The sequence below is a fragment of the Lycium barbarum genome, chromosome 4, assembly GCF_019175385.1.
Source record: "Lycium barbarum isolate Lr01 chromosome 4, ASM1917538v2, whole genome shotgun sequence".
Taxonomy (NCBI): Eukaryota; Viridiplantae; Streptophyta; class Magnoliopsida; order Solanales; family Solanaceae; genus Lycium; species Lycium barbarum.
Genome location: NC_083340.1, coordinates 109,985,322 through 110,008,572, shown reverse-complemented (window position 1 = coordinate 110,008,572; position 23,251 = coordinate 109,985,322). Strand labels below are relative to the sequence as shown.

Here is a 23,251-nt window from a genome sequence, read left to right as displayed (position 1 = left end):
GTATAGCCATATTAATGTGGTTGCCTCAGGTATGGAAGTGCCTTTCTGAAAAGATGACTTAAGAATAGAACGGGTCTGTAAGACCTCGACAGGACAGGACAGGCAGTAGTCTTACACACAGGTGGGAGGTGAATACTAAAGATCGAAAAGGGTAAAATAGTAATTGTAAAAGAAAGGACGTGTTACGAAAATGTCCCGGAATCTGTAAGACCTCGACTCGCTCCAAATCATGTAATAATGGTTATGCGAGGAAGCGGACGCGATTATATCAGCATTAAGGCACTGTATTTCACCAAAGTTTCTGAGCCTTCAGATGTCGGTAAGTGTACGTATCTATCGAGTCTTGATTTGTGTGTATATGATTCCGCACTACTCTGTTCGTGCAAGCTTCAGTATGTATTTCACTGCGCCCCAGGCCAGGTTCTGTTATCGTGCATCTTCCTCTGCATTGTTCACCGCGTCCCTCTCCCTTGCGGGTCGGGTTCTATTATATGTGTATATGTATATGATGATATGGGGTGGCGGCCAGGATGGCATATGATGATCCTGTTCACCGTGTTCCGCAATAGAGGGCCGGGATCTGTTATCTGCATATATGGTATATGATTCTGACATGCATTGATAATTCTGTTCACCGCGTCCCTCCCTAAAGGGTCGGGTTCTGTTACACGCATATATGATATATGATCTGTCATATGATAATTTTGTCTACCGCGTCCCTCACTAAAGAGCCGAGATCTGTTATATGATTCTGTTCACCGCGTCCCTCACTAAAGGGTCGGGATCTGTCATACGCATATACGATTTATGATTCTGACATGCATGATCTGTGTTTGGAAAGTAAACCTTCTGGCAATTCTGTACCTTCTGTACCCCTTCTGACATCGGACTTCGGCATATATGATCTGTGTCTGGAAGCCAAGTATTCTGATATTCTGGATCTGCATTTCTTTTCTGACATGTGATCTCTGCATACACGATTTATGATTGGAAAGTAAGTGCTTTGGTAATCTGGATAGTGTACTCACTCTTGTACTGTTTGTTTCGGTTACGGTTCTGTTTTCTGTATTTCATGTTTTACATACTCAGTACATATTCCGTACTGACCCCCTTTCTTCAGGGGCTGCGTTTCATGCCACGCAGGTACACCCAGATGAGTACAGGGCACTGTTAGAAGATGCTTCAGCTGGATTGGCAACTCCATTTGTTCCTGGAGTGTTGCCGAGTCATAGTATATGTGCTGTGACGTTTGTTCGAGACTAGAGACTTTGCAGACAGAGTCGTGGGTGTAGGATGTCAGTTTTGTCAGCGGCTCCATCAGCCGATGTGTCTTTATGTATTATGTTATGGATTTCATAAGACTACAAATTTGGTTTGATTCGAGAACGATAAAAGAAAGATTTGAAATCTTACTATGTATTTTACTTTTATTTGATTTCAGAGTCCGAACAGATTATGTATGTATTAAGAGTCTGTGGGTTCGCTCGGCTCCGGATGTGGGGTCAGGTGCCCATCACACCCTAGGGAGATTAGGGTGTGACATTTTCTCTTGATCCTCCAGGTGCATCCGAATTTGGTTATACCTGGAGTAGGCATCGAGAAAACTTAACACCTCATGTCTGGCAGTCGCATCGATCATTCTATCAATGTGAGGCAACGGAAATGAATCCTTCGGGCATGCTTTGTTTAGATCCTTGTAATCAACACACATTCGAAATTTATTACCTTTTTTCAGCACCACTACTACGTTAGCTAGCCAGTCCGGGTACTTTACCTCCCGGATAGAGCCTATGTTCAAAAGCTTTGTTACCTCGTCTTTTATGAAGGCGTGTTTTGCTTCTGCCATGGGCCTTCTCTTCTGCTTTACCGGGGGAAACCTCCCATCCAAATTGAGCTTGTGAGTTGTTACTTCCGGTGGTATACCTGTCATATCTATGTGGGACCATGCAAAGCAATCGACATTAGCTCGAAGAAATTCAATTAACTTGTTCCTGAGCTCCGAGGTTAACCCCGTGCCCAGGTATACCTTTCTGTCCGGTAAATATTCGAACAAGATGATCTGCTCCAGCTCCTCTACTGTTGACTTGGTTGCATCCGAGTCATCTGGCATGACGAATGATCTGGGTACACCAAAACCATCCTCTTCATACCCCGGATCTAACCCCGACTGCTTTGATTGCTATTTGGTGTCCTTTTCCCCGGTTGAATCTTCTTCCTTTTGATCCGATTTTTTGGGCTGAGGTGTCGCTTCCTCGACCGCGAACATCTCCCTTGCAGCGGGTTGTTCACCTCGGATGGTTTTTATCCCCTCCGGAGTCGGGAATTTTAGCAGCTGATGCAATGTCAACGGCACGGCCATCATACTATATATCCAGGGTCTACCCAGTAATGCATTATACTTCATATCTCCTTCGATTACATAGAACACCATTTGCTGGATAGTGCCATCGATGTTTACCGGCAATGATATCTCCCCCTTTGTGGTTTCGCTCGCCATGTTGAACCCGCTGAGTACCCGGGCTACCGGTACAATCTGATCGAGTAGCCTTAGCTGTTCGACCACTCTCCACCGGATGATGTTGGCCGAGCTATCTGGGTTAATCAAAATACGTTTAATTTGAGTTTTAAAGATAAGAATAGAGATTACCAATGCATCATTGTGCGGTTGAATGATTCCTTCTGCGTCCCCGTTGCTGAAAGAGATGGAATCCTCGGGTATGTAATCCCGGCCGCGTTTTTCACGCATAGCAAAGACCTTGGTTCGTTTCATCACCGGCCCTCGTGGGGTATCGGTGCCCCCAATTATCATGTTGATTATATGCTGGGGTTCTACTGGCTCGGCCCTTTTATGGGTCTCCCTTTCCTTGTAGTGACCTTTGGCTCTTTCACTCAGCAATTCTCGGAGATGGCCATTCTTCAGTAACTGGGCTACCTCCTCTCTTAACTGGCGACAATCCTCAGTTCTGTGTCCATAGGTTCCATGATATTCACACATCATGTTCGGGTCCCGTTGGCCCGGATCCGACCTTAGAGGTCTCGGCCATCTTACATCCGGAATACGGCCAATGGCCGATACGAGGTCCGAGGTGTTGACGTTGAAGTTGTACTCCGATATCCTCGGCGAATCTTTGTTGCCGGCAGAGCTTCCGGCATCACTCCTGAATGAGAGACCTCGACTGTTCGACGGGCGCTCGACCCGTTTATCACCCGGATTGGAGAAATGGCTCGGGCCAACCCTAGATTTCTCCGACCTGAAGCTTGGTTTCTCCGAATGAGAATATGGCCGATACCTTACACTCGATGACCTCGCCTCCGGTTCGTAATTTTTCCTTGGTCTCTCAAAACTTTTGTTCATGTTTATTGGCCCCGAGGGAAGCTCGAGTTGGTCATCCTCCACCCGAATCTTCGACTCGTATCGGTTATGGACATCTTCCCATGTCACAGCCTCGTATTCCAGCAAGCTTTCCTTTAATTTGAACGAAGCCGTCGAGCTCCGAACATTGAGCCCCTTTGTGAAAGCTTGTGCAGCCCATTCCTCCGGAACCGGGGGGAGCTCCATTCGTTCCCTTTGGAACCGGTTGACAAATTCACGCAGTAACTCATCGTCTCTTTGGGCTATACGGAAAATATCCTCCTTCCGAGCCTGCACCTTTTTGGCTCCGGCGTGTGCTTTTACGAACGCATCAGCGAGCATTTTGAAAGAAGTGATTGAATGCTCGGGCATATGGTCATACCAAGTCAATGCTCCTTTTGATAGAGTTTCCCCAAACTTTTTCAGCAACACGGATTCGATTTCATCTTCTTCCATATCATTGCCTTTTATAGCGCATGCGTATGAGGTCACGTGTTCGTGAGGGTCCGTTGTGCCATCATATTTTTGGATATCTGGCATTTTGAACCTTTTCGGGATCAATTTCGGAGCCGCACTCGGAGGAAAAGGCCTTTGGATGTACCTCTTTGAATCCGTCCCTTTCAAAATAAGCGGAGCCCCCGGGATTTGATCCACCCGAGAGTTGTATGTTTCCACCCTTTTTTCGATCGAGTCTACCCGCTTCGCCAACGTTTCGAGCATTCTCAGAACCTCGGTGGATGAACCAGATCCGGACCCATTACTTTCAACCATCCATGCCTCGTCTCTTCTGGGTTCAGCAACACCCTTCGCCTTCTCCGGGGTCGTTTTATCTCTTCCGTTTTGCAACTGGGCTATTGTGATTCCCTGTTCGGCAATCACCGCTCTCTATTCCTGCAACATTTCAAAAATTAAACGTAAGTCAATATTATCATTCGGGGTATCCAGTTCTTTCGGGCCCTGTGTCCGGGACAAAGTAATTGAATTGTGAGTATTTAAAGGGTCAGTGGCCTGGTGGGCGGCATTCTCCTGGTCCACGGTGTTTTGTCGGTTGAGGCCCTCCCTCGAATTAACGGGGTTAGGTTCAGCGGGGTTTGGTAATCCTCGTGGCCTGCTGTCTTCATTTTCGGCCACGATCTCGTTGTTGTTGACGTGACCAGATTGCCCACTGTTAGCCATTTGGTCCGTTTTTTTCAGAGACGAATAGAAGATGTTTTTGATTTTGATGGGTAAGATAGAGATCAAGATCAAAGACCACTATTATCCTAGCCCCACGGTGGGCGCCAAACTGTTTACCCCAAATTTGGATAATCAATTAAATTTGTGAGTAGGTATAGGATATGTGGTTAAGCCTCAATCTATTTGGTGGAAAAAGATATGTATGGATATGATATGAAGAAAGTAATAATGATCAGAGATTCTCTATAGATTTATGTATCTATTAATATATGAGTATTACTTAATTGAACAAATTTAAAAGATGAACAGAATGAATCCGGACCAAAATCCGATATTCAGAGAGAGATTTGTATATATTTTCTAGTACAAAATGTTCTTGATATGAGGAAGTCAACCCCTCAAAAGTGGGGCAATGACCTCTATTTATAGTATTGCCTCATGGGCTTCATACAACAAGAGGCCCTAAAAAATAAAGAAAAACTTCTGAAATGGATTAGGTTGGTCGTACGGTCTGACACTCGTACGATTGGCAGTTAAACATGGCAGGACGATATCGACGCGTGGCAATCACGTAACGGATCTCCCGGACCAACGGCCATGATCAACTCGGCTATGGAGAAACCGGACCAAATAATGTTCTTCCCTCTCTTCCTTCGGTCTCTGGTCTTACCGGTTTAACATATATCCGGTTTTTACCGTATACAAATATATTGGATGTTATATTTATAATTTCATGTTGAAATTGCAAACTTTAATTTCCAGGAATTGAAGTGTGTGAGAGGCTATCAACAATGGGCATAGCAGTAAACCTTGTAACTTATTTGATTGGAACCATGCATCTCCCAAGTGCTACTTCAGCCAAGATTGTCTCTGATTTCATGGGCACCTCATTCCTCCTCTGCTTGCTTGGTGGATTCATAGCGACTCTTTCTTGGGCAGATACAGAACCATTGCAATTTTCGCTATGATACAAACCCTTGTAAGTCCATGCTGCTCACAAGAGTGTTTTACTTTGGTACAATATAATGGAAGTCATCTCCGAGAAAAATGATTTTTCGGTGTTTAATTGGTGAGTGGAAAATATCTTTCCAAGAAAAAAATATATATATCTTGAAGAAATATACAACAACTACAACAACCCAATATAATCCCACAAGAGGGGTCTGAAGAGGGAAGGATGTACGCAAATCTTATCCCTAACTTTGTGGGGTAAGGATGATGTTTCCAAAAGACTCTCAGCTCATAAAGAAAAAATAAAAGAAAGGAAATTAAAGAGACATAAAGAAAGGAATTTGACACAGATACCAAAAATATGACAGCAAAGTAATAAGATATAAAGCAAAGACACAATAGATAGGAATAATAACATCGAAGAATAAAACTACGCGACTACTAAATAATACTACTACTAAGCCCCTATATCTACCTCTCCCTCCTAAAGTGCGACACCACTCGTCTACCCTAATCCTCGACCTCCACACCTTCCTATCTAGGGCTATGTCCTCTGTAAGTTGAACTTGTGTCATGTCCTGTCTAATCACCTCCACCAGTTCTTCTTCGGCCTATACCTATACCTCTACCTCTCCTAACTCCTGCGATAGCCAGCCTCTCACACCTCCTTATTGGCGCATTCTCGCACCTCCTCTTCACATACCCGAACCATCTCAGCCCCGCTTCTCTCATTTGTCCTCAAAGGAGGTCACTCCCACGTTTCTCCGTATAACCTCGTTCCTAATCATATCTCTCCTACTATTCCCACACATCCATCTGAGCATCTTCATATCTGCTACGTTCATCTTCTGGGCATAGGCGTTCTTAAATGACCAGCACTCTGCCCGGTACAACAATATGGTATATAATAGGCTTAATGCATATGCGGCCCCCTAAACTTGTCCATTTTTTCCATTTTGGCACCTCAACTAAGTGGTGTTCCTATTGAACTCCTGAACTCGTCCTCAAGTGTGTCTATCAAAGACAATCCAACTTACATAGTATTCCATCTTCAATGTAGCAACATGCTAATATATATTCTAACTTAATTATGTCATTTTTTAGCTAAGATTAGCAGCAATTGATAGGGGAAAAAGAGTAGTTATTAATTAAGCTAGTAATGGAAAAGCAGAACCAACAGAAACTGATACATCTATGACCTGAAGAATAGCTTACCACATGTCTAAATTATTATTCCACCTTAATTTCCCCAATTAAAATCTACTTCTAATAAAAATCAAATTTAGAGGGTTTGATAGACAAACTTGAGGATGACTTTAGGGGTTCAATAGGCACAACACTTAGTTGACGTGTCAAATGAAAAAAACCGCAAGTTTAGACTTTAGAGGGCCACATATGCATTAAGCCTATATGATAGATATTTGTTAGGAAAACTAACATTTGACCATAAGTAAGAGAAAAAAATATTTTTCCCATTATGATAGAAAATGTTTTCCTTAGGAATAGAGAACATTTTCCCCCTATTTCAAGAAGACGACTTACTCGTTAGGAACATTCATTTTCCCAGGAAAATGGAAACACTAGTAATATATATCTCACATAACTTTCTAACGAGTCATCTTTTTGTATTCTATATCCTTCTTAGTCACTGCTACAAGAAAATGATTATAGAGATGCTAATTTGTTGGAAATTAACAGGGAACTTGCATGTTAGCTATATCGACTAGGCTTCCACAGCTGCGACCGACTCCATGTGATGTCCATTATTCGATCAAACGTAATTATAATTGTGAACAAGCAAGTGCGTCTCAAATGGCAGTTCTATACTTATCTTTGTATCTGATGGCATTAGGGACTGGTGGCTTAAAATCAAGTATTTCAGGATTTTGCACTGACCCGTTTGATGAAAATGATGAAAAAGAAAAGGCTCAATTGAAGCTATTTTTCAATTGGTTCTTTTTCTTCATAACTCTTGGGACTTTGCTGGCTGTCACTGTCCTTGTGTATATCCAAGATGAAGTTGGTAGAAGCTGGGGTTATGGAATTTGTTCTCTCTCCATGTTTGTTGCTATTCTTATATTTCTCTCAGGGACTAAAAATTACAGATACAAGAAAACCATGGAAAGTCCTATTGCTCAGATTCTCTAGGTCCTTATTGCTGCAACTAGGAAAAGAAGACTTCAATTTCCTCAGAGTGACCGTTTTCTTTATGAAGATAATCCAGACTCTTCAAGAATCTTTCACACTGATCAATTCCCGCGGTATGCACTTTAATTATGTCTTTTCGTGTCTGCTCATGTTCTGATTTAATTTCTTTTTCATGAGTCGAGCACGTAAAAAGAATGAATAATGTGTAACCATAAGATTTTTCAATTTTATCACCGCTTTACTTGCTCTGAAGTCATGAAATGTGTGACATCTCTTCTAAATATTTAAGTGGTTAAGAAGACATACTTTTATTTATTTAAATATGTCTCACCACACAGCACAACCATTTTCAGCATCTAATAGCTTCAGTGGGTCTTTTTTGCAATCATAATTTATTAAAGCATGTTACCTTTTCTAGATTCTTGGACAAGGCTGCAATTCTCACAAAGGAAGATTATGAAAGTATTAGTTCTTTGGCTCAAAATCTTTGGAGAGTTTCCTCAGTGACAAAAGTGCAGGAAGTAAAAATGATGATTAGATTATTACCAATTTGGGCAACAACGATTCTATTCTGGACTGCGTATGCACAACTTGTCACCTTCTCAGTAGAACAAGCATCTACCATGGATAGATCTATTGAAAACTTTAGAATTCCTGCTGCCTCTCTCACTGCCTTCTTTGTATCAGCCATATTAATATCTCTGGCAACATATGACCGTTTAATTGCTCCTTTCTTGAAAAAATGGACAGGAAAATCAGGTAAGTTAGTTATACATAATGTCTGTGCTTTCTATGATGAAAATGTTTTCTGAAAATTGTTCTCCAAGGAAAAGCCATTTTTAATTTGTTGTTTCGTGATTTTTCTTAGTTTTGGCATGCAGTGTTACAATTATCTCAATTCTTAACTTATATCATTGTTTTAGGCAAACATGTAGACATTAATAATACCAATTTATAATACGAAAAAATTCATCATCCAAAACACTATCGGGTTTGCCAATACTATTATCAATCTTTAATACTAAGTAATTTTCCCGAATAATATGTTCCACTCTTCAATCAAACACCAAAAAATATTTTGAGTATAATATTTTAATCCAAAAAGTAAGTCATTGTAGTACCAGACACACCTAATTTCCGTGTTAGTTCAGATTCTGTTTTTGCATCCTTCTGTTAGATTTCTTTATTTTTAAATTTAATTTTATTTCTTGCAGGTTTCACAAGTTTACAAAAGATAGGAGTAGGTCTATTTTTATCCTCCTTGGGTATGGGTGTTGCAGCAATAACAGAAGTTAAACGACTATCAGTTGCAAGAGCAAATCAAGAGACATCTAACAATTTACCGATAAGTGTCTTCCTGTTGATCCCACAGTTCTTTTTGGTTGGTGCAGGAGTGGGATTCATGTATACAGGACAATGAGATTTGTTCATCACACAGTCACCTAAAGGGATGAAAACAATGAGCACTGGCCTCTTCCTTACTACAATCGCACTTGGTTTCTTCTTTAGTAGCTTGTTGATATCCATTGTTAAGAAGGTGACAACCACAAAGAATAGTGGTTGGGTAGGTGAGAGTATTAACAAGGGTAGACTCGATTGCTTCTACGGCCTTCTAGCCATACTTATCTTTCTAGACTTTGGATTGTATGTTCTTTGTGCTTCATGGTACACATCAAAAGCTATATTAGAACACAATGTTTGCACGAAAAATGCTGTTAGTAGTTTCTCTGTGGAAGAGAGATGCTAGTTTTGGAGCATAAAAATCATCTTTGCCATCTTGGAAAAATATGAAAATAAGCTTTATTGGTGTGATTGTATATGAGATTGGGCATGTCGTGTTGTAAAGTTAAGATCTCATTTGTATGCATAAATTACTTTAAACTTACATGTGAATGAGGAACCCTCTTTCCTTTTACCTTTTACCTTAAGAAAGTAATCTCCTATTAATTAGGTCGTCGTCTATAATCCTCTACCTTCATTCTGCTCCATTCAGATAAGTCATTTTTAGGTTGGTAAGTGAGTAGTTGAATTAAATTTGAGAGAATTAAAATGAGTGATCAAATTCAATAGTGAAAAAATTTTCACAAGTATATAATGTTAAACGAAACATTACATATTCTTAGCACAACGTTTAGTATATAAGCAAATAGCCAAAGTAAATCTTACTTTGTTATCAAATCCCATCAGATGATGATTCAGGTTACCAATGCACGGACTTTGGAAAAGATTTGGATGACAGTGATCTATGCTAAATGTAAACAACAACTAAGACTACCTCTTTGGGACAGTCTTAGATATTGTCGCACCACTATTAATGGGCCTTGGACTATTTGTGGAGACTTCAATGCTATAATGTATGCTGATGAGAAGAAAGGGGGTAAATCTCACGGAGTGGATAATACGGAATGGATAAAAGTTGGATTTTATGGAGTGTATGGAAGATTGTGCCGTGGTTAATGTAGGATTCACAGGACCTAGATTCACTTGGTGTAATGCGAGAGGAAGAATTCAAAGAATCTGGAAAAGATTGGATTGAGTTTTTATTAATCATCATTGGACTGATAAATACCCTAGAAATAATATAGAACATCTAAGTAGCACAGGTTCTGACCACACTCCCATGCTAGTCAGATGTTCTAATTCAGAACAAAAGGGAATCAGATACTTTAAATCTTGAGTTTTTTGTCTGACCAAGAAGATTTCATTGATGTAGTACAAGAGGCTTGGAACATAGAGGTGCAAGGAAACTGTATGTGGAGATTTCAGAGTAAGCTCAAACATCTCCAGAAACCAAATTGGCAATGTATTTGATCAGGTCAAGGAATGGAAAAGCAAGATGCATATGCTTGAAACTAAATATATTGAGAATGACAGGGAAGACCTCAGGGCAGAATTACATAAAGCTTAAGAGAACAGACCAAATGGTTGAAATATGAAGAATATATCCTAAGACAGAGGGCAAATATCAAAATAGCTTGAAAAGGGTGACTCCAATAGCAAGTATTCTCATGCTACGGTAAATGACAAAAGAAGAAGGGTCACTATACATAGAATTAAAAATGAGGAAGGCCGATGGATCAGTGGGGAGGAAGAGATAGCTTCCGAAGCTGTTCATCATTTTTCCAGCAGGTTCACAGTAGGCAACACCCCTGAACTTCAACATCTTAATTGTATAGAACGGAGAACCAATAAGGAAGATAACAACATGCTGACTGCTATCCCCACTGAAGAAGAAATAAGAGTATTGTTTTTTAAATGAATATCAAAAGTGCTGCTGGTCCGGATGGTTTTGGAGGACTTTTTTTTAATCAAAAGTGTTGGGATATAACAAACACGATTTGACAGGAGTGGTTCAAAGTTTTTTTCAAAAGGGGATAAATTAACCAAATTCTACACTAGCTCATGTCTTATTCTCATTCCTAAAGTCGATAATCCACGTACCTTTAATGAGATGAGACCTATCAATCTTAGCAATTGCTCCAACAAAATTATTTCCAAGATTATGGCTGTTAGACTCAATCTTTTACTTCCTAAAATCATTTCAGATAATCAGAGTGGATTCATCAAGGGCAGATCGCGAAAATGTTTTATTAGCTCAAAAGATTATTCACTCCATTGGTAAAAAGAATTTAGGAGGTAACGTCGCTATTAAACTTGATATGGTGAAGGAATATGATAGGGTAGAATGGCAATTCCTTCTAAATGCTCTTAGGAAGTTTTATTTTTCTGAAAGTTGGGTGGACTTAATTTGGAGATCTATTTCTAATGTCTGGTTTTCTGTTTTGATCAATGCTAACAGGAGATGTTTCTTTCACTCCTCTAGGGGTTTAAAACAAGGAGCAGCAATATCACTGGCTCTTTTTATCATTGGGGCTGAGATCCTTTCTATAATGCTCAACAAATTGCCCCATATTCGGAATTTCAGAGGCTTCGGAATGCCACGTCAAGGATCTCAAATTACACATTTAGCATATACAGATGATGTGATGATATTCTCTTCAGGGATTAAGAAATCACTTGAATTAATTCTTCATCAACTCCAGAATTACGAAAATCCTCAGGAACTCATCAACAAGGAGAACAGTTGTTTTTTGGTTGCTCCTAAAACAAGCAGTTTCAATATCTAGAGGATTAAGAGTATCACAGGTTTATAGACACTCAGAATTTCCAATGACATACATGGAATGCCCTTTATGTGTGCGTAGGCCAAAAATATGCTACTTTAATAATATGGTCACAAAAATTGTCAGAAAAACCACTGGTTGGCATGGTAAATTATTGTCGATTGGAGGCAGGAATATTCTGATAAAGCATGTTCTTCAATCACAACCTATTGCTTATTGTTATTACAACAACAACATATCCAATGTGATCCCACAAGTGGAGTCTGGAGAGGGTAGGTTATACGCAGACCTTATTCCTGCCTTTGTGGGGCTGAGAGATTATTTTCGAAAGACTCTCGGCTCAACGAAAGAAAAAAAAAAAGAGAAGAACAAAAAAAAATGAAAGGAACAGAAAAGTAAGATACAAAAAAGCCAATAACAAGAGGCAAAACATATGCACTGACAAATGGTAATACACATCGAAGAAATAAGAGTGCGACAACACTCCACTACCTACTAACCTTCTACCCTAATCATTGGCCTCCATATTTTTCTATCTAAGGTCACGTCCTCAGTCAGCTGAAGTTGTGTCATATCTTGTCTAATCACCTCCCCCAATTCTTGTCCGGCGTACCTCTACCTCTCCTAACTGCTGCTGCTGCTAACCTCTCCCACCTTCTTACTAGCGCATCCTCACACCTCCTTTCCACATGACCAAACCATCTCAGTCGCGCTTCCCTTATCTTATCTGCCACTGATGCCACTCCCACCTTGTCCTTTATAACTTCATTCCTTATCATATCTCTCCATTTATGCCCATACATCTATCTGAGCATCCCCATCTCTGCTACCTTCATCTTCTGCACGTAAGCGTTCTTAACTGGCCAACACTCCACCCCATACAAAAATGTTGGTCTAACCACCACTCTACAAAACTTACCTTTAAGCCTAAGCGACACATTCTTATCGCACATTACCCAAGAGGCGAGCCTCCATTTCACCCATCCCCCTCCATTCCTAATCATAGCAGTTGCTTGCTGCTATTGAACCTCCAAAATATAGTTTTCGAAGATATTGAGACCTATATGGCTAGGTTTTTCTAGGGTACTACTGAGGGTAAAAAGAGATACCATTGGAGCTTATGGCAGAAACTTTGTTATCCTATAGACGAAGGGGGTCTTGGTTTCAGATACTTACAAGATGTGAGCACCCATTTGAATATGAAAAGATGGTGGAGGTTTAGGACTTGCAAGTCCTTATGGGCTAACTTCTTGAATCATAAATACTGTATTAATTCTTCTCCAGTTTCCATCCAATGTAAAGCAACACAATCCCTTATTTGGAGAAATATGCTTAATATTCGAGATCAAGTAGAGGATAATCTTCTTTAGAAAATTAATACCGACACTTCGGATTTTTGGTGGGATAACTGGACTGAGATGAGAACCAATGCTCATATTATTTATACGGAGGTTACTCCTAACTATCAGAATGTCAGTAACTTTATTAGAGGTGGCAGATGGCATATTAATCACTTGAATCTCCGTGAATATCTCACCGATCATATTTTATCTATTAACATTGGGATGCATAATAAACCCAATCAACTTGTATGGATGTCAAATAGGTTCATTTACTACTTCATCAGCTTGGGCTATTGTCAGACAGAAAAATGTGAAATCAGAGTTTATGAGACGAATTTGGCATAAGTTTATTCCTTTTTAAATTGTCCTTTCTCATGTGGAGGATATTGAAAAGGAAACTTCCTATGAATGATAGTGTTATGAAATTTGGCCATGCTTATTTTTGTTACAGGAATTTCCAAAAAGAAACCATCCATCACACCTTCATGGAGGAGGAAATTGCTAATGCTACTTGGAATTTCTTTGGTAATCCGCTTATTATTAGGTGGGACAACATTCCATCGGAACTATGATTCTTAGATGGTGGAGCACTAAACCAGTCATTAACACTTATCAAAACATATAACAGATAGCCCTCATGATAATATGTTGGAAAATAAGGAAAGTTAGATGTGCGAATAGGTACAGAGATACTATCATATGCACTGGGAGGATTAAACAACGAATTCTTTGCCATCTGAAATGAATGGTGTCTTAGACTAGTAGTAGTGGAAGCTGGGGTAACGTTTGAAAAATCATATGTGACCAGATTATGAAACTTAATCCTTGGATTGAATGGAGAAAAGGACAAAAATGATCCCTTAACTATGATAGTAGGTTCAAAATAGTCCCTTAACTATGCACTTAACGGTTTTTGTCACGCCCCGAACCATGGCCTGGACGTAACACGGCACTCGGTGCCTGACTACATGTGACCGAGCGAACCACATGACTTGCTGAATCATCATGATGCATAACATAAGCGGAATATAACGTGAATGCATGATGAGCCTTTATAAAACATAATAAGTCATAATACTTAATAAAGTACTTGTTTAAACATGAGTGAGCCAAAATGGCTATGCGACTTCGATTATCTGACATGACATAACTGTCTGTTCTAGTCTATGAAACCTCTATCATGAGTCTGACTGAAAAACATACTTACTGGGACAAGGCCCCCAGCATACCTTTAGATGCATAACTAATCATAAGATAAAAGTTGACTAAACCCCGAATGAGATGGGGCTCACAAATAAGCTGATATGAATGCTGTCCTACTGAGCAGATGTGTCGTCCTGTATATCAGTACCTGCATCGTGAAATGCAGGCCCCCGGGCAATAAAAAGGGGACGTCAGCACATTGAATGTACTGGTATGTAAAGCAACCGGAAGAAACAACATGGAACATGGAATAACATAGTAAGAACTGAAACTGAAAACTTGGACATGAACATGAGCATGAGCATGAGTACAAAATCATGAAATTTAAAACTGAAACTGAGTACTGGAAGCATGAGATAGTCTGTAGTAATCTGTAATAATCTGTAATAATCTGTAATAATCTGTAATACCGACATAAACCACCACGGGGAGGAGCGTGGAGTCTGATCTCTGCCCGATCAGCTAAGCCATCTCGTACCTTGCCGGGGCACGAGACATGAACATAACATGAATGGATCCAAATCCCTCAATGGGGAACATATAAAGGAATCGTCCTACTGGGCGGAGCGATTCTTATCCTACGTTGGCATACGTAGTTTCAGGCTATCTGAGCCTTCTCGGTATTATTACGACTCCCGAACATGAAAATAATATAGTTGGCTAAGAAGCCCATGACTTTCGTGAATTAACTTGTACTTGTCTTGAAATCATGATTTCACGAAAGGACTTGTAAACATATTTTCATGAAATAACTTGTAAACTTGATCATGAGAAATACCATAATGCATAATCATACGTTTGTAGCTGACTTGAAAACATGCTTGTAATTTGTAAAATAACATTTTACAATTTCATATAAACATCATGAGAACACATGAGGAAGAATTCATGATTCATGGATTAAGCTAGGATTCCTAATGTCCGAAATGGAGGTTTCGGAACACAATAACGAACATATATACGGAATTCATGTACATACATACATACATAATTACGGGCTACCAATACATTGGGTTTAATGCCCTAGGAGTTGAACTTCATAGAATTTACTAAACGGATCATGGGGAAGAACATAGAAGTTCCCACATGTGGATGGAAGTTCTACATACCTTAACCTTTCCGCTTTTGGGCGTATCACAATGTCCTTCACCCCCTTCAACTTCAATCTATAGCATACAAGTCATAGTGATTCTATATTAGCAACAATATCCATGTTTTGTTCATCTAAGCATTTTATCAAACACTTAGTGGGCATGAAGCTCTATAACCCCCATTAATGGTATTTTCTTCACCAAATCTCCATTCTTTTACTTCTAACAATTTCTACAGTCTCAATTAGATGCAATTAACATCATTCTTCATAATCCATATGAATACAACAATCCCAAGTCATCAATCCAACAATTCTAACATAGTTCATATAATCATCTTCAACAAACCCAATTATTATACTCCCAAGAATTCATCAATTCATAACTATAAATGATTGGGGAGTAGAAATATTACCTTTTGGGTAGTCACCACGAAATCAACACCCCCAAGTCCGATCTTGGGCTTAAAATGACGACAACGACTTGTACTACACTTTTTCCTTCACGAGCTTTGGGATTCGGGGCCTTAAACTTGGTTGATTTTCTACTTTTTCTCTCTAATTTCCCTTCTCTCTCACTTCCTCTCTCTAAAATCTGAGTTTTGGAGGAAAAATGGGCTGTTAGGGTAATATTTTCTTTATATACCAAGGGGAAAATGGGTTGACCCAACTTGAAAACGGGTTGGGACCTTGCTGTCTTAAAACATCCATATCTCTGTATCCCGACGTCTCCTGTGAACCCACAACCTATGGTTGGAAAGGTTTTTCAATTATCTACAACTTTCGTTCTTTGAGTTTTCCCAAATTCCCAAGTTATGATAGGGTTATGGCCTCCCGAATTCAGGTGACCCGAAACGTATATACGGACCAAGATACGGTCACTGTTACGGTTCCGTAACACGAGATACGGACCGTAACTTGGTACCGTAACTTGGTGAAAATTTCCAGTGAGGTTCTGGAAATTTTCGGGACGTTACGGTCCACTGTTACGGACCGTAACACGAAATACGGCCCGTAACGTCACCGTTACGCTGGCAGAACTTCCAGCGAACAGGCTTCAGTAAAATGGGCATAACTCTTTGCACAGATGTCCGTTTGACCCCCGTAAGATACCGTTGGAAAGCTATTTCAAAGGGTTACAACTTTCATCAAGGAAGTTTTCTCAAATTCCCAACGGATTTTCATGAAATTTGACTGGAAGGCAAACGTATCAAAAACTTAGCCGATTCTATAGGATTTCAAGTGCCTTACTATTAGCCATATTGAGACGATCATATCTCCTTGCTCCGATCTCTGATTGGCTTGATCCTTATATCGTTAGAAAGGTATTTCTACATACTACAACTTAATTGATAGTACCTTCCAAAATTCCAAACCGATCAAGGAGTTATCGCTGCCCGAAATAGGCCTATCAACCATTTTCGCAAAACGTTCAAACCTTCCATGTTTCCACTAGAACTCTAATGATATGAGCTTAAACTCAGTCCCAAAATGCGGGGTGTTACAGTTTTAGTCCTTTAAGTTTGTTACAAGTTAACAAAAACAGTCCCTTAACTATGAGAGTAGGTTCAAAATAGTCCCTTAACTATGCACTTAACGGTTTTGGTCCTTTAAGTTTGCCATAAGCTGACAGTTTTAGTCTCGACAAAATATTCATCGAACTCTATTTGTTAGATTTGACGAGAACTATGAAAAAAAGGGAAAAATTAGTGAGAACTCTAGATCGATGAAATAACTCGGGACAAAACCGACGGACGTTAGTCGGTTATAGGATGGACTTCCGCGCATTTTTCCTCAAAAATAATTGATGGACTTCCGTTGGTTTTCATAAAAAACAATAAAAAAAATTAAAAAAATAATAATGTCCCTCGATTTTATCCATCGGTTTCCGTCCATCGTTTTTTTCGCTTGTTTTTGGTAGTGACAACTTTTTTAGTTTCTGCTATTTCTAATTTATTTCTAGAGTCTAGTGTATTTTATTTAGTCGATGGATTCCATCAGTTTTAATCGATAGAGTCCGTCGGTCTTTGTGTTTCGAGACACCATTTTCTGACATTATCAAACCGTTAAGTGCATACTTAAGGGACTATTTTTAACCAACCCCCATAGTTAAGGGACCATTTTGTCAACTTATGGCAAACTTAAAGGACCAAAACCGTTAAGTGTATAGTTAAGGGACTATTTTGAAACTACTCTCATAGTTAAGGGACCATTTTTATTAACTTGTAACAAACTTAAAGGACTAAAACCGTTAAGTGCATAGTTAAGGGACTATTTTAAACCTACTATCATAGTTAAGGGATCATTTTTGTCCTTTTCTCGATTGAATGCATAATTATTAAACGGAAAAAGGACCAAAATGTCCTGGACTATCAGAAAAGGGCTAAATACTCTTCTTCCGCCTATTTTGCTAAAAGTACCTCCTCCATTTATGTTTTTGGCTCACTTATGCCCTTAAAATTAATTGACCTCTATTTAATCAATTTTCTTATAATTATTTATTGGTAAACTTACATAAATAACTACCTTATTGTCTCTTTTAGCATCCGTAGTTACCTTTTCGAAATTACCATTTGTAGCTAACTTTTGTGTATTCGCGTGTATTTGACGATATGTAAGAAAAGTAATGTGGTTGGCTGGGTTCGAATCTTGGCGCGCAGGGGCAGAGTCACACTCAATAACTACTCCAGCCACCGAAGCTTGATGTATTTTGATATAACTACGAATGGTAATTTACAAATTCATTGTAGCTACTAAATATAAATAAATTCAAAGATCAATAATTACCTCTTAGAAATAGTTATGCCAAGTAATTATTCATTATTTATTACATGGATTACTTTTACCGGATGAAATTATAAACCCCACCCAAACCTTTTCATTGTATTTTACCGGACACCGGCCCATGACCCAAACCCCCTCTCTAATATTTAAAACACCGGTCTCTTTCATTTTGACACCTAAACAATACTACTCTTGCTCCCTCTTGCAATTTGGGTTCTGTTGTTCTGCAAATTCTCCCATCTCCCACCATAGTTTTTCTTTTATCTTCAAATGTCTGAATCTTCTTTTTTGGTCGAACAAACTATATTATTTACCACTCAAAAACCAGTAGAACAAACGTACAATGCAGCAACAGAAATAAGAAAGAGTAAACCAAAACTGAGCCTTTGCTCCACCATCAACCTATCTCAGCTAATTGACATCTCTAGCTAGGACATCCTCTATCCAGACTCTATCTTTGCAGTTTCTCCTCCTATATAAATTATGTACAATTCTATGTTGGCAGTCCTGTTTCACTTGTTGACACACCACCAGAGGTCTAGGGACTTTATGATTCCATAAGGCTTCATTTCTAGCCATCCAGATCAGATAAATAATCGCTGTTAGTATAGATGTTTGAATCTTCTTCTGCTTCGTCTCTTGACTTTGGGTCAATTGATTATGAATCGGTAGCTCTATTTTCTATGTTTGTAATATGCAGTATATGAACTCCTCCATTTTGTGTACAAGACAACACTTAGTCGTTGAAACTTTGTGCAATTTTGCAGTTGTTTTACCTACAAAGTTTCCAATAAGTAGCCTTGTGTATATAAAGCATTACATGCGGTGGGGAAGCTAAGAATTTTGTCAACGGTGTTCGAATTCATATAATTTATATATTAAAGGTGTTCAATATGTAATATATGTCTGTAATAATTAATAATTGACATGTCTACTTGGTATAATTTTTCGACAAAGGTGTTCAACGCTGTGGCTCCGCCACTGATTACAGGGAGTTAGTTTTTTCCTGTTGGTTTCTTGTCTTTTCTCGATAATGGAGAATTCAGCTTTGAAACTCGATGAAGAATAATTTAATAATTTATAGCTTCGAGATTCGATGATGTAATGACTCGCTTTACCCCCTCTATCTGTTTCCACTTAAATACTAGACCTTGGTTCACCGTGTTTTTTTTTTTTTCCTACTTGTCAAAGTTGTGTGAGCTAATTCTTAATCATTGCAAACATTACCTGCCAAGTCTTAACTATAATGAAAAACGAATTAGATAAATAAAATGATAAAGAAAATACCCCATCACAGGACTTTTGATTCAGTTCACTTCAATTGGAAATGAATGAAAAACACCACTCGTATGAACCAGCAAGAAACGTCAAAAAATTAAGACTTAAAGGTAAGAAAAACATGACAAGTTTAATTTATAGCAGAACTATATGACCACTAACATCAAGAAAAAAAAAAACGTCAAAAATTATTTTATTGGAAGAGAAGGCAACGGTGTATTTTTTAGGTTTCAAATTGAAAGGGAGGGTGTTTTAATTAGATGGGTTTTGGGTCATGGGTCGGTGGAGTTGGGTGTTTGGGGGGGTTGTAAAATAAAGGGAAAAGGTCTGGGTGGGGGTGGGATTTTAATACCATCTAATTAAAATAAGCTACGTAACAAATAATAAAAAATTAAATAGAGGCCCGTTAGTTTCAAGGGCATAAGTGAGCCAGAAACAAAAATGGAAGGGTATATTTAGCAAAATAGGTGGATGAAGGGTATTTTCAGATCTTTTCTGATAGTCCACGAGCATTTTTGGCTCTTTTCAGATTATTAAATGGACTAGCCCCCGGACACTTGGCTTAAAATGAACACAGATGGGAGCAAGAACATGGATGGAGCATGTGGAATTGGAGGCGTTTGCAGAGATAAGAATGGAGTAATGGTCATTTCTTTCCATGGGCTCTACTGGATACGCCAGCAGCAACTTAGCAGAAGCCAAGGCTGCTCTTTTTGGTCTGAATTGGTGCAGGGGCAATGGTATGACTCATATCATTCTGGAATGCGACTCTCTTTTGGTCGTGAATATATTGCTTGGAAAGAGCATTCCTCCATGGCAAATGAATGACACCATACAAGAGACTAAGAAACTAATTAAACCAGGCAATTTCAAAGTTCAACATTGCTACAAAGAAGCTAATCAGGTTGCAGATGCATTGTCTAAATGGTTTATAGGAAGACCTAATGAAATCATCTCATCTATCAATGACTACCTGATCTGGCAAAAGGATCTCATAAGCTGGACTTGGTTCACATGGCGACTGTTTGACACCTACACAGGAAGAACCAGTTCCTGTAACTGGCCATGTATTTTCCCATGTTCTATTGTAGTATTTTTGCCCTATAGGAAGATACAATTTTATAGTTTCCTTATATATATACACACACACCACCATCTAGCATAATTGCATTTAAAAAAATATATCAAACCCCATAAAAAATTAATGGGGAAAAGTATTTTTAGTCGCCCGCTATATAAATGCCTGCGGCCGGGTGGTTACAATTTTGTATTTACCCAAAATGGCCATACAAATATAATATCTAGCTAAAAAATTCGTCCCCCACAGAAAATCGTGCTTATATAACTCTATCCATTTACTTCATCTCCTTTCATCTATGCCCAAAACCACGTCTGCAATTATCAAAATTAGACTCAATTATCATCTCTCCTTAAGGCCACTAGTGTTTAAAAAGGCAGAATTAGAGCTCGTCTCGGGCAAGGCAGTAAAAAAACACCCTTAGGTTTAATTATGGGGCTTATATCCACGAAGCTTACACCCTGGGCACCGGGACGTACATCTGGATGCAACTTATGCCTTGCACACGATACTCGACCCACAATTCTTATGTAATCGTGTGTAATTAGCCTTGTATATCCTCAAATATTTATTAACCGACCTTTGACTCTTCAAAATCCCTCTTCACATATCACATCTGAAAAGTTAGTTATACTACGAATAGAAACAGGAGACCAATATCGTGTCATGAAAGTGAACTTGGTGCAACCACTCTTATGAAATTCTTCATGATTTTAACTTTTGTTAGTTCTCCATTATTAACTTCTCTATATTTGTTTTCTTCAAATATTAGTCTACTTTTTGTCGTTTGATAACAATATTATCCCTTCTCGTGAAATACAAAACTAACTTTTTAATATTAAGTACTAGAAAAATAAAAGCTTATAAATAACTTTATCCATAAATAAATAAAAATGGTATTGAATTAGAGTATTGAATTGTTTGCTAAATATTACTAGTAATTTATTGGAAGCACACAATTCTAAATAGTAAAATATACTTGTGAATTATATCTCTAAGAATAAATGTCGTTTACTAATTATTTGTAGCTCCATTGCGTCTCAAAGAAAACAAAATAAATAAAAAATGTATCTTACAAAAACAAAATTAATTTATACTATTAAAATATTCCTTTTCATTTATTTATTTGAGGTATAGATGGTATTTTCTTCCCAAGATGATATTCTTTTTCTTATTATAATTGGTTTGTTAGGATATTGTAGTGGGGCGTATTATTTCTTATAGTATTTGGGTTGTCAGGATATTGTAGTGGGGCATATTATTTCTTACAGTATTTGGGTTGTCAGGATATTGTAGTGGGGCATATTATTTCTTACAGTATTTGGGTTGTTAGGATATTGTAGTGAGCTGTATTATGATACTTTAATTCACACTTTTTTGTATTATTTGTTAGAACTCCTAGTATTTATCTCAATACTTATTTAACTTTAGAATTTTATAGTTTTAAAGTTTTTTCTTTTGTATTATTTTTTTCTAATATATAAAAGCTAGCATAATTGAAGGATTCATGGAGCTTATGCCCTATGTCCCGGGGCTTATGCATCGCCCAAACCTAACTAAGACGTGTGTCTCGACCTTTTAAAACATTGAAGGTCACCACAATAATATATGTTATTTTAGAGTTTATCTAATACAGAAAGGTGGGGTTTGGGGGGGGGGGGGGGGGGGGGGGGGGAATTGTGTATGCTCGATTTTCAGCTTGTTCTTCAAATACAGAATCAGGTGACACAATCACACTAATAACATAAAGTAAAAACACACGATTTTACATGAAAAATGTCCTTGCTCAAGAGAGTAAAAACTGCGATCTACGACCTATAGGATTTGCCTCAAAACTTCAGTAAACAACAACGACGGTTTTACATTATAACTCAATAACCAAAGGGACTAACTCTAGTACCTCAACCCCCACAATCAAATCTGAGTGTAGCTACACACTTTCAAGACTGCAAACTCTAGCCTAGCAAGCAAAACAACTTCCCTGAATTGTTTACCTACACACTTTCTACCCAATAGCAAAATAGGTTATAACTTTAGAACAATGGATCAAAGACAACAATTAAAGAACTAGATAAGATCCTACTCAGACCAGTTTCTTTAGTTCAGCAACTTGATTCTTCCAAGAGCACTTTCTTGTAGTAAGGGCTATTGGTGTGGGTAGATCTGAATCATTGCTTAAAATAACATAAGTCTAAAAGCCAACAATGATGTGCTTTACATATGCACGAAGTAGGGCCTAAATTACTCTTTAATTTGTTGCTCCAAACCCTATAATAAATCGATTAAGAAAGGCAATCCGAACAGGACTTGATTTCCTTAATTAGTTCCTTGTTCATACAATTTAATTGCAAGTCTTTCCATAATTTCAGACCTTGTTGAACACTGAATGCTTTAGCAAAAAGATTTCATATCTCATAAATTTCTCTTGCCCTAAATATTTGACAGTCAATCCCACTTACATACAAGCACTCAGTGCTTGCAGCCTCTGATCAACGACATGTATAAAGACCTGCTTCTTCAACATCCGTGTATACCTCGTACTTTTATACGTTGAGTTTCATGGCTAGTTAATTGACATAGATTGAGAAAGCAAAATTTTCGTCGAGGTCGTAAGAGATTCTACATGATCATCCTATGTATATGAGAGTTTATAATCATGTTTGGTAAGTGTTGGGAAGGTTGGACGCCAAATGAATCGGAAAGAATAACTTTCGTCGAAAGTCG

The 23,251-nt window shown here is 38.5% G+C and overlaps 1 pseudogene; it reads left to right on the top strand.

Annotated features, from left to right (window-relative positions):
• Window positions 1–6,949: 6,949 nt before the first annotated feature.
• LOC132638509 (protein NRT1/ PTR FAMILY 6.2-like) lies at window positions 6,950–9,510 on the top strand (annotated as a pseudogene).
• Window positions 9,511–23,251: the final 13,741 nt, after the last annotated feature.